A 15631-nucleotide genomic window follows, 5' to 3' on the forward strand; every position below is an offset into this window, starting at 1 on the left:
GTGTATAGTCTGTGGGAAAAGATTATCTGATTAAAAGAGCCCTTGTGTCATGCCTGAGTTGTTAATAAGAAAACACCTGTTTTGAAGATTTGATGTCTTCTGTGAAAGCTGAAATGCAGAATACAATTAAATCTAGGCAGTGCCAACCTAGAGATCATTATGTAAAAAATAACAGAAAAACTGTTAAAAAGCAACACCCCCATATGGGCTCATAAAATGAGGAAGTATGGATTTTCCTAAAAGGATGATAATTCACCTATTTTCCAAAGATTATATTGATTTACAGACTATAGCTGGAAAGGCCTCAATAAATATCGATTTATATTAAGAAATCAAAATCAGTCTGAGAATAAAGGTTTCATGGTCTAGAGACTAAGGAAAAAGATCCTTTCTGGATATGTTGAAGAAAAAAAAACAGATTCAGAATGTATAGAAGAAATGTTCTCAAAGAAAGGTGTTCTGAATTCTTAATGAAAAGGTAATGGTTGAATTCTTCATATTGTAATTTATGATACATATGTTCAAAGGTCAATAGCCAAAATCACTTAAATGAACAATGTCCTCACCATTTGACGATATTTGGGCTTTTTACTGGACAGAAAAAAAATAGTACACTAAAGAACACCTGGTGATTATTGTATTGCGTTTTTGTCAAATTGTAGATTTTCAACGATTTTTCACGGCCATATATGAAACCGCAATTTTACCAACATTCCTTGGTATATTTTGGTCCACTTGGAACACAGATAATTCACACTTCCTTGTCACATTTCCTCCACAAATTCTCCCATTAGCCTTCTCTGCACGTAAAATACCAAATTTCAATCTGGGTAATTGGAAGAATCTGGGAAATTAAAATATAAGCGACCTCTTCCAAGCTCTTCAAAATTCTCAGTACCAAAGCAGGACGTTTACAAGTACCTTCCATATTCATCAACTCGTAAACTCATTAGTCCCCAGCTAGATTCTCCACCACCTCTCTCCAAGCTAAGTTCCACCTTCCCACAAAAGCAGCACCTCTTAACTTTCTTCTTCAGCGCAACACTTCAAAACCAAATCTGGAAATGGATTTGTAGGGAAATACAGTTAGAAGCATCTCATATTTCATCCAGTTATGAGTATATCTCTTAATATATGGTCACGCTGTAAAACTCTTCATCCTAGCTCCCTCCCCATCTCCTCTGATGCCTCTCGGGCACAACCCTGCTTTTCCTCCAGGACTTTCTAACAATGTGTTCCCAAACTGGATACCGGCTAATATTGGATTTTTTTAGTGATCTAGCCAAAGTAAAATTATTCCCTATTATCTCTCTGCCTTTAATCAGTATCTGCAAATAAGACCTATTTTCCATGCTCTGTTGCCAGAAATGCTGATACACCGTTAATTCTCGAGCGCCATTGTCTGAGCAATTACTTGTCCAGAGGCCTCATATCATCTCTGTATCAGTCAATGTTGTTATTATTATTAATTGTTATTTGTAAGGTGCCACAGAGCGTTCGCAGTTCCGTACAGGAACAAACAGTAGGACAGTACAAGGTATAACATTATGGTACAATAAACAAGCAGTACTATAACTCAGGTAGCTCAGAACACAGCTAATAAGAAAGGGTGAGGGAAAGTCAGCACAGCAGGAAACCTGCTGTGCCCAAGAATGTGGGTGCAGCTAATAGGTTAAGAGCTATAGAAAAGGTGCAAAGAAAAGTAGGAGTGGAATAAGTGGGCAGAAGGCTTAGGAAGGAGTTGGGCAGAGTAGCTGTAGAGCAGAGTTAAAAGTGGTGGAAACAGGAAGAGAGAGGAACCTGCACAGAGGACCTTACAATCTAAAGGGAAGGGCGGACAAACCGAAGGCACAATGAAAATGAACTGGGGACAGGGTCAAATGGAGTGAGAAGGGGGTAAAAGGGGAGAGAGGGAGAGGTAGCTGACAGGTGGGTAGTTAGGTAGATGACTGAAAGGCTTTTAAGAAGAGGTGGGTTTTTAATGCCGTTTGAAACTGCTTCAATAGGGGGAGATTCTGATAGCACGTGGGAGATCGTTCCAATGGAGGGGGGTAGCGCAGAAGAAGTCTTGCATAGGTCAGTGAGAAGAGGTAATCAGAGGGGAGGAGAGGGGACAAATGTTGGCCGATTGCAGTGGGCTGGAAGGAGTGTGAAGAGGGAGGAGGTTGGAGATGTAGGGAGCAGTGGAGTTGGTGAGGGCCTTGTATGTGAGTGAGGGTGAGGAGCTTGAAAGGATTCTGTAGATGAAGGAGAGCCCGTGAAAGCATGGTAGAGTGGGGAGACAGATGTGGAGCGTCGAGAAAGGAAGATAAGTCATGCGGCGGCATTGAATATAGAGTGAAGAGGAGAAAGATGAGAGTGGGGGAGGCCAGTGAGGAGAAGGTTACAGATGTAGGGAGTTGTCGCTGTTTACAAGTAAATGCAATGTTGATATCTAATGTCACACTGCGATTCAATGCTTATTACTACCTGTCAGTTTCATTTTCTGAGGTGATCCCCATTTACTCTTCCCATCACCCTTTTCCTTTCCTATTTCGTTTCCTTTCCTTTATACCCTTTTATTTTCCCCTTAATTATAATTAAACCAAGCATCAAATGTTTACTTTTTATTTTACATTTGCATTTACTTGCAATCATTGTTCTATAACAAATTTAATTGTCATTGTATTTTTACTCTGCATTGGATATTTATCTCTTTTTCTTCTTTGTATTTATTTGATACATTCTTAAGTCCCCACTCCTTCCCCAATGAGAAGTACAGATGCCAAACTATATGTTAACATTGACAGAGAGAACAAAATATATGTTGTGAGTGAAGAGAAAAAGGGGCATCCTACTGCCCAAGGCCCTTTTCACAATGTAAGACAGATCTATGAGGCCTATTTTACAGTGTAAATAATGATATAGTAGAGTAGCTTTGCAAAAACTGAAGTTTTGTTTGCAACAAAACTAATTATGAACAGATTTACCTTTACACACTGTTGAAATCCCCAGGTTTTACTGATATGCTTTAGAATAATAATTTATGAATATTTAGAAGAATCCCTGACAAATTTCTGACTTGAATTCAATCATTTAAAAAAATGCTATCCAAGATTAATGCATAGTAGCCGGTCAGATCACTTTAGATTACAGGCAGTTTGAGGCCCTTTTTGTTCAATTCCCAGACGGGTTAAATCATTTTCTTTGTATGTGTTCATCCATGCAGATTTATGCCTCACATCTGTTAGCATGAAATCCATGTGGTGATTAGTATGAAAGCAAAGAGAGGGGAAAAGGTTTGAGAGCGCTGTAGAATAATGCATTTACTTTTTTATATTGTATTTGAGACATGCCCAACCAAGGTTATGTTTGTTAGATCACGTTGTTTTCGTCAATGCTTCAGCCTGTGTGTGACCATCTTAATGATGGGAAGTACTGGTGTGCATAGCTGAAGCCTCTAGGCCCTCATTCCACAGGAAACAGGGCACTAACACTTAGGAAAGAGACCCAGTGAGCATGGTGTAATTGGAGATTGGAATGATGGGCGGACTGTGACTGGGTCACAAACTGATTGTGACTGAGAAAAGAGACGGACAGTGGACAGGGATAACTAATTGTGATATTGACTAGAGAAGTTAGACCATGGGTGGAACTCTGTATCACAGGGCTTTATAGCAAAATTTGGGTGAGGACCCAACGTTGCCTATCCAACAACCCTAGCCTCAACCCTGTTCTCAGAGGAGAGACATGCACTAAAATGGATGGGAGCTCCTGTATTTCCTTGTCCATTTTATATTTAAGAGTGTCCATGATGACCAATGAATTTCCTCCATTCCAAGTGGGAGTCACTTTTCCAAATTTGAGAATGTTTTACTGATGCTGTGTATGTTGATCAGGGGCTAGAAGAAAATCAATAACTTCCTGTTTTTAGATTCTTTCCCAAAGTCAGACGTATGCATGGCCACAATTTTTGCATGACCCTTATATACATCCATATGCTGTGCATAATTCATGTATGATGTATGTGTGGAAAATTAGATCATAATTGCTTGAAACAATATTTCATTCTGTGTTAGGTAAGTGGCAAAGTTGACTTGTCCTTGCCCAGTTAGATGTTACATTGTGCAGATTGTTTTTTTTACCAAAGATCCGTGATGTGCATGTGTTTACTGTTTTTGTGTGCATTACCAATCACTTTTGGATCTTTGTGTCCATAATGCCATCATTTTTAAACATTGTCATCATTACATCTTTTCTTTCCCAATCATTATATCTTTGGCATGCCTTCACTTCTACATGTAACTCCTATAAAGGGATGTAGGTCTGATCTTTCAGAGGGACCAAATTTAGGAGTAATATACCCTTAGACTTTTCAGCCTCAGGATTTATTGGGTTATCTTTAGCCAGGAGTGCACTATCCCCTAAAGTAACTGTAATTGAGGCTAGATTGCATAACGTTAATAGGACAGAAATGAGTAGTATGAATTCCTCTATGAAACAATGGCCATTCATCAATGCATGTTGGGTTAGTTTTGTTCTTTTTACCAATTATCAGCTAAATGTAAAGATTTTCAGCTCTGACAGTAATGGTTATAACTGTTTCTGTGAAACGCCTCTACGTGCTGAAGCTGCCAGATCTGGAGGTGAGAGACAGCTGATGTGTAAAGAGCTCACAATGTACCTTTACTTAATAAGGGTTGTTTTTTTATATTTAGATATTTACAGAGATGTTTACTTGGTTTTATTGGCAAATATATTTGACTGCCCACCTCTTTCTTGCCACCATACCTCCTCCACATGGACACAATTGTCTTAAAAAAAAGGAAAAAGAAAGTGAATGTGCTTATTTTAAAGCTAAAATTACCCCTTGGTAATATTTAGGGTGTTATGTGCGTATTGTCGCTAACCAATAACGATTGTCGATTCTCGAGTTGTGTTTCCAACGCACAAAGATTTATTCGCAAATAGTAGAATAATATGCTCAAGCGAAGTAATAATAAATACAGCGTTACTTATCGCAGGCGCTCTGGATCCAGTGCAGTCATTCAATCCTGAAGTCTGGGGACAAGATGTCTGCACACTGGATCACAAGCTGCTGCTTATATACACAATCAAATACAGTAATACAATGAAGATGGTATAGCTTGCATCTATTGGTCCAGGTCTCAGGAAGGTCCAAGGGGTTGTCAATCATTGGCTGGTTCATCCTAAGGAATCCAAAGGAGGGGGTCACCTCTCCAGGGGGTATGCTCGGCTCTTCCCGCCAAGATTCCTTAGTCTTAAGTAGTTCATAATTCCCTATTATTCATAACTTGTGTATGTACTCTGAGATTCCCTCGCAGAGTGAACCAAACAGTAGGATATGTAACGAGGTTCATTATGATACCACTGATGATGTAATTCCTTCAACCTGTTCCGTGTATTTCACTAATATGCATGTAACTCTGATATAACATATAAATACTACTATTTCGACATAACTGACTGTGTTGCAACTACCATTAATGTGTACTATTTTATAAGTATGCGTGTTTGTGCGAATGTATGGTAAAAGACCAATTACTGTTGCTGCCACGTGTAATGGATGCGTACGCCATTTCACGCCGTAGCGTGCCCTGGTACGTCATAGCGTACCGTACGCATCCTTTCAGACAAAGACAACCAAGTTTGCTAGACTTTAATTGAAATGACTTTATCCAATTTGCTGACTTCGACAGCTCCACCCTTTGATAGTGTACTAAACTATCACCCAATCACCGTTTCAAGTTCAGGATTATACAATACTTCTTCACAGACCATGATCTCGGTATCTGGTACCACCCTTTCAGTCTCTTTCTCAGTGTTACTCCTGTGAGACCGCTTTCCACACTTCAACACCGTAGGAACACATTTGACAACTAAACCAATTGCTAAGATGACACCCAGTATAAGGAGAAGGAGCTTACCTACACTAGCAACCATTTCCTATACCCACTCCCCCAGACCGGAGAACCATTTCACAGGGTTCAACCACGAGAATCAATCTGCCACCTTTTCCCCGACCTCATATAACGAAGAATTGTGACTCTTTCGAAATTCCCATTTTAGCTGCAAAATTTCTTCTATAACCTCTTTAGGGTCATCCGTATTATTAGTAATGTACGTGCAACATTTGACACCGAACTGGGTGGCCAGTGTCACACAGTACCCACCAGTAATAGAGGTGAGATAATTTAGTACCAGTCTATGTTGTACCAACTCCTTCTTGTACGCTTGTAGCTCCCTTCCAGTATACCTGAAAGTGTCATCATACATCTCGGTGATATTATCTATTAATTTAGCTAGGTCTTGGATATATTTAAAGTTTAATGTTCCCCGAGCGGTCCTGGTGAGGTCTAGAGCAACCATAACTTGGAAACCAGCAGTTTCACTAATCAATTTTGTAGCTATGGGCTCCTCACCAGGAATCATATTTCTCTTGCCACGGTGTTCATACTGTGTGTGTATGTATGGTGGTGATGTAGTCTTGTGAATACCAACCATTTCTTCATGAGTAATAGTCATAATTTCAGGAACCAGTTTAGCTAAGAACCACAAGCCCTTGGAACTCGGAGTCACCCAGGAATAAGCTTTCCTTCCACAAACAAAATACACATCATCAGGGAGAACATAAGGAACAGTATGCCCATGAATTATATCACACAGAGTTTTGATAAAACTACCCATGCCCAGTGTCCCCATTTGTTCTAGACACGTGTCGGCATTAATGACATTTTTACATTTATCTGTAGACTTTTCCAATGGATACCTTCTTATGTTTGGTTATACGCCCTAATTTGTGACTTCCATCAACATTCCTGCCTAGTAGTGACCTTGTGAGTCTCCCTCTAAAATGAGTGTGGCGAGCCATTGTCTGATCTGATAGGTCAGCCTCCCAATTCTCCAGGCGCTTTGCATGAGATATGTTTAGGCACAGCAAAGATCTGTCTATGGAGTATTGTCGAAGCGTCAGACTAGGGGACCTAGTGTTATTGTACCTCCCGTCTATGGGCCTCCCACCCCTCAATTCGAGTACTTCAGATATGTTTAGAGGGAATGGCACTAGTCCTATATTATGCTTCCCTTGCGGCACGTGAGAGCACACCCAACACTCGGTTTGGTTTAGCACCTTACCCAACAGGGAGTGATAATCCTCCAAAGGATGCCCGCCTATATTCAGAGTACTGGGGGACTGGCATCGTTGGATGCATCTCTCTTCAACTAGGGAGTCGCAGAACTTGCAGATACAATACTCATCAGACAATAGCCCCTCACACTGCCTCCGAGTTCCTGAGCTAGCAGACCTTTTCATAACCCCTGGACCAAGTTTGATAATGGGCTGCTCTGAGTATCCTATTAACTTTTCTTCTGCCTCCATTTCATCCGTATCACTCCCAGAACTCTCCTCTGTCCGCCATCCTCCTTCACAAAAATAGAATGTCCTAGAAAGATTTAAAACAAGGAAAATCCTGGAACAAAAGAAAAACAAAAACCGCTACTCCATCGCTGAAAAGATAGTTCTGAGGCAACGTCTCTGGTTCAGGTGTCTCGACTGCAGGCTTTAGGTCTCCCGGAACAGGCTCACAAGTGACAGCTCTATGTCGTCGGTCTTAGTTTTATCTTGCACTTTCTCCGGATTATGGACTCTCCTGCAGTGGGTGGAATGGACCCAAGTGTCTCTCTCTGCATCCTTCAGTGATGTAGTACTGGTCAGCAGCACATGGTACGGGCCTTCCCAACGGTCTGTTAAACAACCTGAACGTAAGAAATTGCGGATCATAACATAGTCTCCAGGTTCAACATCATGACAGTTCGTTTCTGGCATACCAGGTGACAGCATTTTTAGTTTTTGTTGTTGTTGTTTTAGCTGTCTACTTATTCTTATAAGATATTGTACAGTCACTTCATTATTACACTTCAAGTCGTCTTGTGGACTCGCGATCAAATGAGGTTGTCGTCCGAACAGTATCTTAAAGGGGGACAGATTAAGAGGAGGTCTAGGAGTGGTTTGAATGCTATGGAGGACCAATGGCAAAGCCTCAGGCCATGCCAACCCAGTTTCAGCCATTATCTTACCCAGCTTGTTCTTTATAGTACCGTTTACTCTCTCCACTTTACCACTGGCTTGTGGTCGGTAAGGGGTGTGAAGTCTGCTACTGATTCCCATGAGTTTACACATATTTTGTAAGATATCACCAGTAAAATGGGTACCCCTATCACTTTCAATGATTCTAGGGATACCGAACCTACACACAATGTCTTGTACAATTTTCTTTGCAGTGAACACAGCAGTATGTGTGGCTGCCGGATATGCTTCTACCCAACCGGAAAACACATCAATACACACTAACACATACTTTAAATTCCTGCACGGTGGTAATTGGATATAGTCAATTTGTATTACCTGAAAAGGTCCGTCTGTAGGAGGGATGTGGGATGGCTCAGTTGGAATAGTTTTCCCAACATTTTTCCTCAAACAAGTAAGACATGACATTGCTTTCTTACCAGCCTGAGAGGAAAATCTCCAGTTTGCACATACCTTCTTTACCCAGGTAAGTCAGACCGTGTGCTGCTTCAGCCAGGCTTGGATAGTATGTTCGGGGAGCTACAGGCTTACCTTGTCCATCCCTCCAGAGTCCTGAGGACTCTTGACCACATCCCTTCACCTTCCAGACCGCCTTTTCCTGCAGGGAACACAAATCTTGCATTTCAATTAATTTCTGCATGTCTAATGTCTGAAAAACCATCATAGTCTCGGTCGATACAGTCATAGGTTGCCCTGCTTCCCATTTAGCAGCTTCGTCTGCCCTGTTGTTGCCCAATGACACTGGGTCTTCTTCAAAGGTATGGGCTTTGCACTTTATGACGGCTACTGTTCTGGGTAACTGTATCGCTGTCAGAAGTCCTTTTATGTGTTGTGAGTGTGCCACTGGTGTACCTGCTGCTGTCGTAAAGTTTCTAAGACGCCAAAGGGCCCCAAAATCGTGCACTACCCCGAAGGCGTACCTAGCGTCAGTATATATATTGGCTGATTTACCCTCTGCCAATTCACACGCTCTCCTTAGTGCTACTAGTTCCGCCACCTGGGCTGAGTGAGGTGGGCCAAGGGGTTCAGCTTCTACCACATCCTGATCGTCTACAACAGCGTAACCAGTACATAGCTCTCCTGTCTCTGTCTGTCTATGGCAACTTCCGTCTGTATAAAACGTAAAATCTACATTTTCTAAGGGGGTGTCACGTATGTCGGGCCTTGCAGTAAAGGTCTGATTCAGGTGTTCCATACAGTCATGCGTGTCAGTATTCTTGCCTAACTCGTCATCAACCAGGGTCTCCTCACCTCCCACCCTTTGTGTCTCTTGAGACACATACGGAAGGTATGTAGCTGGATTTAAGGTGCTACATCGTTTGATGGTGATGTTTGAGGGTGCCATCAGGGCTAGTTCCCACTTTGTAAATCTAGCTGAAGAAACATGTCTGGTTTGGGCTGAATTTAACAGAGCTGATACAGCATGGGGTGTATAGATAGTTGAATTATGTCCTAATACTACGTCCTCGCTCTTACTTACCAGAAGAGCCGTTGCTGCTACACTTCTGAGACATGTTGGGAGTGATCTTGCCACATTGTCTAATTGTGCACTGTAGTATGCTACCGGTCTGCTAGCGTCACCATGTTTCTGTGCGAGGACCCCTGCTGCACAACCATCAGCTTCTGTACAGAATAGCTCAAAAGGCTTTTCATAATCAGGTATTCCCAATGCAGGTGCTCTAGTCAGACTATCTTTAAGATTAAAGAACGCTTGCTCTGACTCTTCTGTGTGTACAACACGTTCTGGCTTTGAGGAAGAGACTAGCTCCTGCAATGGTAATGCCAGAATAGAAAAACCTGGGATCCAGGATCTACAGTATCCACACATACCCAAGAAAGTACGAATCTGCTTCTGGCTCTGCGGCAGAGTCATGTGTTGTATGGCCTCAATTCTGTCGGTTGTCAGGTGTCTTAGCCCCTTAGTGAGGCAGTGTCCTAAGTATTTGACCTTAGTCTGACATGGCTCTAATTTATCCTTTGCCACCTTGTGCCCTGTTTGTGAAAGATGAAGCAACAATAATTTAGTATCATGTAAACGTGACATAAAAGAATCAGAGCACAACAACAAATCGTCCACATATTGAATTAGAACAGACCCATTGTGGGGTTGAAAGGATTGCAAACAGTCATGTAAGGCTTGGGAGAAAATACTGGGGCTGTCAGTGAACCCCTGGGGTAGTCTGGTCCATGTGTATTGCACTCCCCTGTAGGAGAATGCAAAAAGGTATTGGCAGTCAGGGTGAAGAGGGACTGAGAAGAAAGCAGAACATAGATCAATGACAGTAATATGACTGGCAGACGGTGGAATCTGCATGAGGATGACAGCTGGATTCGGCACTACGGGGAATTGGCTCTCAACAACTTTATTAATTCCCTTTAAGTCCTGGACTAATCTATAACCCCTCCCCCCACTCTTCTTCACAGGGAAAATGGGACTATTTGCTGTACTGTCTGTACAAATTAAAATCCCTTGTTGTAACAGCCTCTCAATAACAGGATATACCCCTAGTTCCACCTCCGGTTTTAATGTATACTGTGGGATTTTTGGAGCTATCCTACCACTTTTTAGATTGACCATGACAGGGGCTACGTTTGCCATCAGTCCAGTGTCCTGTCCATCTCTGGTCCATAGGGAACCTGGTATTTCCAGCAACATCCCCTTAACTTGAGATGGACTGTGTTCTATAACAGGAGAGTGTAACATTAACTTTTGAGGGGTGTCCAATATATCCTGTACCTCATGTGCGACCTTCTCCGGTATATCTAAGAACACACCGTCAGAAGTACAGTATATGACACATCCCATTTTACATAACAAGTCTCTCCCTAGCAAGTTAGTAGGAGCCGCTGCAGCTAAGAGAAACGAATGCTTAGTATGCAGAGGCCCGATAGTAACTTCAGCGGGTTTAGTTAGAGGATAATGTAACACTTTTCCCGTTACCCCCATAGCTGGAATAGTTTTACTGGTCACCTGTAGATTGAAAGGAGAGGTTATCACAGATCGGGCCGCCCCTGTATCTACAAGAAAAGTTTGTTTCCTACCAGCTATGTCAACTATGATTTTTGGTTCTTCACTCTGACTCTCAGTTAACCTCACTGGCTGTAGACTACAGGTATGACCTGACCCCTAGCGCTGACTATTGATTTCCCGCGCAGCATTTGCTGCTGTAATAAGCGCGGGTAAATGTGAGTCTTCTAGTCTATGTGAATCCCTCCTTGGAGGATATCTATGTGACCCTTCATTAGGATTATACCTTCCCTTTGTACAATCTTTTCTCATATGTCCTTCTTCTTTGCAATTGTAACATCTGAACATTCTGCGTTTCCCGTTATGTGGGTTATATGCTGGTGGTCGTGTATGCATTTCCCCTAATGCCTGTATACTCACCGTCATCAACTTGTCACTCTTTTCTTCCCTTTTCCTAAAGATATTTTTGTCATGTTCCACAGCAACTTCTCTAAGATAATCTACCGTGCTGCCTCTCCAACCAGGGGTTGAGGTTTGTACTCTTGTTTTTAGATTTTCCTTTAAACCATCCATCAGTACTGTTACCGCTACTTCCCTATGATGTGGGTTCTCCCTTATATCTGATACCCCCGTAAACTGTGTCATTGATGCAAGAGCTCTACCAAAATAATCCGCTGCAGTTTCACTGTCTTTTTGTTTTATGGTGAAAATCTTACTCCAATTTACCACTACTGGAAAATATATGGCTAAGTGTTTGACAATTCTTTCTATATTCTTTTGGTTAATCTCATCAGTCAAGGTGTCATCTTCCTCCAACAAACAATCTTCAATGAATTTTTGTATGTTAGTATTGGGAGGAAGACATGCCCCCAACACTACACGCCAATCCTTATTGGTTGGTTCGTGGGCATTTCCTAAGTGTTTAACAAATTTCTGACACTTAGCCAACTCTTTTCTAGGATCTGGGAATTCAGTCATAATGGAACGTAAATCTGATCTAGTCCAGGGACAATGCATTATAACATTTCTTAAAGGAACTACACCATCCTTATCCGGTTTCCCATTGGGAACTGATATTGTGCGGACTGGGTCCCTCTGGTACACTGACTTCAGGGGACACTACAGGATTTGCTGGTTCTAGATTTAGAACGCTTTCACTCCTAGTGATCACGCTACTCTCACCTATCTCAGCCATTTTCTCATACTTGCGCTGAGCCTCTAGTACAGTAACAGCATGGGCAATGGCCGAAATCACAGTGGGTTCATCTTCATCTTCAGATACACTTGATTTAAACTGGCTTAAAACAGGATATAACTTAGCAATTTTTCTTTTTTCAGTTTTAATACCGGCTGTACTTACCGCTCCCGCCACATAAGGTGGCGGGGGCGCGCTTGCGCTGAGTTCGCCACGCTTCTCGACGGTTACTTCCGTTGTGCGCGCGCTTTTAGCCACGCCTACTTCCACTTTGCATTCGCTGCTCTGCCACGTGTTACCTTCCATTTGCCACAATTTTAAACAATCATTATGTTTATTCCTCACTTTCGTTGAGGTAATCAACCATACTTTATCTTTTACAGTATTTAGTACCTCTGCATTAAAACTCCCTATTGTTGGGAAAGGCCTATCACAACCTTTGGTCATCTTGACCTACGTGTCGCAATACGCAGTTGCGTATGCACCATATTTCTTACACATAAGAAATCTCGCTGAACCAATAGGACCTTCCTTAGGCAGTACCTTGGCCTTCTCTAGCGTTTGCTTAGCACCCATATTGAACAATAGGGTCCCAGAAATATCACAATATTCTGCCACAAAATAGGGTTCCAGAAATAACACAATATTCAGCCACTAATTTTCAACACTACCGCTAGAGATATTTTACCGGCCTGGGGACGTATTTGCTACAAGCCGCGTCCACTCGCTTCCTCTTGTATTAAACAAGGACCCCTAATACAGAAATATCAATGCGGACTAAAGGGTTATCAGCTTCCTGATCACCCCTGACTCTCCAACAAAAATCTGTTGAGTTTATTACAACTGGTAGCATCCGGTAAAGTCAATTACCAGCCTTACCAACGTAATTCCTCCCCGTTACTCCCAAGTCACAATCACAGCTTTCCTTGTCCGTGCGGTGCAATCGCAACGCTTAAAGCTAATCCGTAAGCGATGCGATTACCCTTGGGTGCACGTCGCGAAAACTTATTCAGTTTCCGCCCCCGGTATACCTGCCTTGTATACCGTACACCAGTTGGGCACCTGCCTCGTCAAACAGCAACTGACACTCTATTTTGCAATAGATAAAACCTTAGTGTATTTAAAGTCAACAAATCACACGACATACACCTTTTCTGCGCAGAAAATAAAAGAATTCCCAACAATAGTAATAATGTCCCAGAGGTTTTCACAAGTAATTATATTATGCACATATAATAACTATCAAGACGATTGTTTAACCACGTTGCAAATCTACCGGATGTTCGCGTACGCACAGCAGGAAATACACATACGCTAAGCAATGCAATACAGTTAAAACGCACAATGACAGTAAAAAGAAACAGTTTTCTCTTTTGTCCCTAGGTTCTAGTTAGTGTGCCCTAGATAATTCAAAACGGACATTCGGTTTCACAACACAGAGTAAAATTAAGGTTTTAACCACAATGCGTTCTTATCCGTATATGACGCGTCTCCACCCTTTGTTGCGGAACCGAAATCCGTTGGTCTTGCGTATCATCGGCAACGAAACCTCCAAAGCTCACGAGCCCCCAAATTGTTAAGTGCGTATTGTCGCTAACCAATAACGATTGTCGAACCTCGAGTTGTGTTTCCAACGCACAAAGATTTATTCGCAAATAGTAGAATAATATGCTCAAGCGAAGTAATAATAAATATAGCCGTTACTTATCGCAGGCGCTCTGGATCCAGTGTGCAGCATTCAATCCTGAAGTCTGGGGACAAGATGTCTGCACACTGGATCACAAGCTGCTGCTTATATACACAATCAAATACAGTAATACAATGAAGATGGTATAGCTTGCATCTATTGGTCCAGGTCTCAGGAAGGTCCAAGGGGTTGTCAATCATTGGCTGGTTCATCCTAAGGAATCCAAAGGAGGGGGTCACCTCTCCAGGGGGTATGCTCGGCTCTTCCTGCCAAGATTCCTTAGTCTTAAGTAGTTCATAATTCCCTATTATTCATAACTTGTGTATGCACTCTGCGATTCCCTCGCAGAGTGAACCAAACAGTAGGATATGTAACGAGGTTCATTATGATACCACTGATGATGTAATTCCTTCAACCTGTTCCGTGTATTTCACTAATATGCATGTAACTCTGATATAACATATAAATACTACTATTTCAAAATAACTGACTATGTGTTGCAACTACCATTAATGTGTACTATTTTATAAGTATGCGTGTTTGTGCGAATGTATGGTAAAAGACCAATTACTGTTGCTGCCACGTGTAGTGGATGCGTACGCCCTTTCACGCCGTAGCGTGCCCTTGTACGTCGTAGCGTACCGTACGCATCCTTTCAGACAAAGACAACCAAGTTTGCTAGACTTTAATTGAAATGACTTTATCCAATTTGCTGACTTCGACAAGGGGGTTTACAATTTGTATATTAAATTAAGAGATTTGTTCCAATGGATTGAGAGCTACCTGTTTAAAAAAACATTTGCTTGCAATTAGTGTTGCATAGACTTTTTTGTTTCTGATCTGTAAATCTGTGCCAATATTGATTATACCGGTCTAGAAGAAAGATCAGAGTAAAAAAAACTTGTTGCAGGGAAAAGCTTTGTTATCAAAGCAAACTAAACAAGAGGATCAACTGACACTATGTTAAAGAAATTGAAATTTTAAAATTGTCTGGTGGTCTGTATGTATCTAAACCTTTAAATTCTACTGATAAATACATCAGTGCAAAGTAATTGTCTTCTTCGATGTTGACAACGTGTTATGCAATGTATGTTATCTATGTGGCTCATTTTTATTAAAAATGTTTTTATTTTTTAAACAGAGTTCTAGTTGCCATGGAAGTGTTTCATTGCTTTGCATACAATATACAAATCTAAATGGTAGATTGTAGTTGTACAGCATTATGCAATCAGTGTTAAGAAATGTAATTCTAATATTTGTTTCACTGATCACCTAATGAGTTCTATTCCGAGAACTTTCATGTCAGCTTCAAAGAAGTATTTGTCTAGTAAACAAACAGCCTGGAAGCTGCCATCTGCTATTATGTTTCTTTTCAACGCTTGTTGGCATATACACATTGCGCAGAAGAGCCCTGACTTGTTATGTTTTTTGGTGTGAATCCATTTGATGGTATTCATATACATTAGTATATGCAACAGCATTGTTGTTAACATTTTATGATTTTGTGTGTTTGCTGGTAGCAAAATAAAAGGGTTAAACTGGGAAATGTAATATGCCTATGAATATTCTTATTTTTCTCTCTTTGTTCTCAATTCCCATAAGGTAATTCAGTTAGGCACATAGACTGTCCTGGCTAGGTCTACCATGTTTAGAAGTAGGATTTTGGTTTCACCTCTATAGAGTACTCCCCATTAT

At 41.4% G+C, this 15631-nt stretch overlaps 1 protein-coding gene across 2 annotated transcripts in view; it reads left to right on the forward strand.

Moving 5' to 3' along the window:
• The window catches only part of SLC2A13 (solute carrier family 2 member 13), a 150840-nt gene that overhangs the window by 115193 nt on the left and 20016 nt on the right, over positions 1-15631 (forward strand). The window lies entirely within an intron of this gene.

The sequence above is a fragment of the Mixophyes fleayi genome, chromosome 4 (assembly GCF_038048845.1).
Source record: "Mixophyes fleayi isolate aMixFle1 chromosome 4, aMixFle1.hap1, whole genome shotgun sequence".
In the NCBI taxonomy this organism is placed as follows: Eukaryota; Metazoa; Chordata; class Amphibia; order Anura; family Limnodynastidae; genus Mixophyes; species Mixophyes fleayi.